Source organism: Micrasema longulum, unplaced genomic scaffold (assembly GCF_059751315.1).
Source record: "Micrasema longulum isolate JH-2025_06_02 unplaced genomic scaffold, ASM5975131v1 h1tg001810l, whole genome shotgun sequence".
NCBI lineage: Eukaryota > Metazoa > Arthropoda > Insecta > Trichoptera > Brachycentridae > Micrasema > Micrasema longulum.
The window spans coordinates 63,517-67,054 of record NW_028278984.1 but is presented as its reverse complement, the minus strand read 5'-3'; positions in this window follow the sequence as shown (position 1 = coordinate 67,054).

Below are 3,538 nucleotides of genomic sequence, written 5' to 3'. Positions count from 1 at the left end.
TAAATTCTTTGTCTTATGTAATACTGAATTCCAATGTTATCCGAAATTATCGTACTTATCTTTCTTTTCTTTCCGTTTTCAGAGTTTTGCAATCACTAAGAGGCAATGTAACATAGCTTTACATTTTTCGCAATGTAAGACGAATATTGAAATAAATTCAGTGATAAGAACTGACCATTATCCAGATTTACCACAAGTACCTATGAATATTTAAAATACACCCAGGATTCTGATACTTATAATCACGTTGAGCGAAAAGCCATATAAACTTATTAAAACAACAATACAGTTCTCAAAACCTAAAGATGGATTACATGTGCCCTTCAGCATCTACTGCTCTAGAAAGGAATGCATATCCTATACCTTTCTGCAAGATTTGGCCGAAATTAGAGGGAAAAGGAGTTGCGTATTCCGAAAAGAATACTTCGGATGTTTCCATGGATAAAAATATGCAGATACTAAATGCAGAGAACATTGATATGATGCTATGTTCAGAGAATAGCCCTTCAGTTTTACGTTTTGAAAGGCGTACTCCAACTCAAAATAAAAAAGATTGTACTACACAAACACCAGCAATCTGGTAAGTAATTTTATTTTATTCTAAGGTAATGTACGAGACTAACCAGCATAAATGCGAATAACAGATGTTCTACAAATCCGCCTCTAAAATAATGTGTTTGAGAGAGTTCAATACAAGTTTTATGTCCATTCGAATCATCGAAATTCTTAAGAAATAAATGAACTTGCATCTTTTGCGGATTCATTTTTTTATTTCAAATTAGTTAACATTTTACTTATTTACAAACATACTACGGTTTTTTGTATTATTTGAGCACCGGCCAAATACACATAGAATTTACCATGTGCTCGGCCCATTTTTGTGAAATTTCATGCTTTGTGAAGGGTTTCAAGTGTCATAGTTATCAAAATACTAAGTAAATTAATTGAAACTACTTGGATTTATTTGAAATAATAAGATAAGTAATTTTTGTATGATAGTTTTGCCAACATTGGCCTTTATGAAGAGCCACATTGCGCATTGCAATGTTCGCACATATACAGGGCCTCACCCTTTTTTTTGTGCTTTTGTATCCCGGAGCCTTATAAACACGGGATTACAATAACCACGCGTTGTGTCCCGGTCCCGTGTTTTTACGTGGTTTACCAGCAGCGAAAAATTACTAATAAAAGTAACTAGATGTTAATAAAATGCACTGTTTTAGACAGCTGGTAAACCACGTGAAAACACGAGACCGGGACACAACGCATGGTTATACAATCACGTGTTTTCACGGCTCTGGGATACAAAGTGTTTTAAGCCATAAATGAAAATATCTACCAAATTAAAATAAATAATAACGCATTATCCAATAACAATATTACACTTCTGAATTGTCAAATAATTTAATTAATTGTTAACATTTGTACGTTTTGGTCACTGGTGTAAAATGGACGCGTTAAAATTGTTCTGACGGAAATAAAACGGAAATATAGTAAGTCCTTATGTATGTAACTTTATTTAATGATTCCCCATCCCAATATTCAATTTTATTTTTCCACAAAAGTATCTATCAACAGATTTTTTATTTTAATATTTGTATTTACCAAAATTTCTAATCCAATTGTAAAAATTTAGTCAAGTCGATTTACTTGGCTTATTTCAATATTCTAACCTTGTAACAACCATTATAATAATACCTCATAAAGATAGCCGTGTGACTTCGAAAATAGAATTGCTTGAACATATCTGAAATGATTCTACTTGGAAAGGAATATTGGATGAGTAGAACTTATTGAAACACTTGATTTCATACAATTGGATTATTCTCGATATGAGGCGTTTCATTTTTAGTATATTAAAATCTACATTGAAGTATAGTGGCTAGTGTTAACGTGGACTCTTGAAGTAAATAAATAAATACATGAATAATTTCTATTCAGTTCTCGATTTAAAAGAAAAATCTATTATGAATAGTGTACTTGAAATCAAGACTCGCGCAGACACTCATTTTTCATAGTAACTGTTAAACGGATTGTTGAAGGATAGTATTAATAATATGATGATTGAGATGAGTTATTTGTTTAGATTTTTTTTAACAGTGGATAAAAATGCCGACTTTTTTTTTGTGAAAAAGAAATATTAGCGCTCTTATGATTTGCCCAAATATTTCAATTTTAGTGGCCATTTTCAAAGAGTTGTAAATAGCTCACTATAAGAAAATGGAAATCAAGTTGGGGTAGAGTGGGGCTCGAACCTCGGACCTCTGATCCGTGAGTCCGCAACGCTTGTCACGGGACCACAACCCGACTCGACTTAAATAACTTATTTTTTTATTGTACGGCATGTTCTTATTATTTGATTTTTAAAATAACGTATGCCCGCACTGGGGTCATGCCAATGTGTGTTTTTTGGTTTGTTTATGGGATAGTATATTTTGTATATCATTCTAATAATCTTACCAAATAAAGACAAAAGAAATTAAATCAATATGCAAACTTATTTTCGGTTTTTCCGTCAGTTATTCAAGTCCTGGTTTATTTACCAATATTATTGCGTAGATGCCTGTGAATGTTTTAAATATGTTAAGCGTGTCCAAATTTTAATGATCTACACTGTCACATAAAGATCCAATCAAAGGCTTATAATTGGCCTTTTGAATATTTAATATATTAAATGGTATCCAAACAATGTTCGTTAGCCTCTTTTATAAAATGAAATCATTCGGGAACGAACATTGCAACACGGCCTGGTTTGTTATTCTGCGAACACGATTTATGTCCGCTTACATACGTTCTCCGGCATTCCCGGTGAATATGTAGTCTCCTAAAATTCGCGCATTTTGGCGTGGTTTATAAGATATAAGACTGAAGACATTTTATTACAATTCTCGTTCTAGTGGTAAAGAGCATGATGTGAGCTTTTCATATTGGGGTCGGAAAGCGGCAATTTGTATGCGCGGCTCGCCTACACTTACCGACGATTGGATATGGACGATCTTCTTGAAACTGATGAATACTTCAGTCGCCTAGCCTGTGCTTAGGGATGGGGCTCAGAAGAAGCCTTTTTCAGCTGACGACGATCTAGGAGTCTTTTTTAAGGCGGCATTTAAAATATACAAATAAAATGCTATCAAATGAATTTCGAAAACCATCTTTATCTACATCTATATATCTATCTATATATATCTATAATATCTATACATATTTTTATAAATATCTACTACTGATTTTGCGTTTATTTTGTAGAGCTCCATATTTATCCTTTTAATATAAAAATCAAATACTGATTTAAGTGTACTGAACACATTATTTGATTTTAACAATTTAAAAACAAAAAAATATGTGACAATTGATTCGCCTCGTTAGGATATTTCAAACGAATGTGAAAATTAAATGGATTGAAGGTCCTGATATAGCTATACAGGGTGTTCTTTAAACCTGTCACATCCAAAACCACGATGATCAGTATGGGCAAGGAGACATATTAGCATATTTAAAAAATATTTAGAACACAGAATTTTTTTAAAAATAAAACATT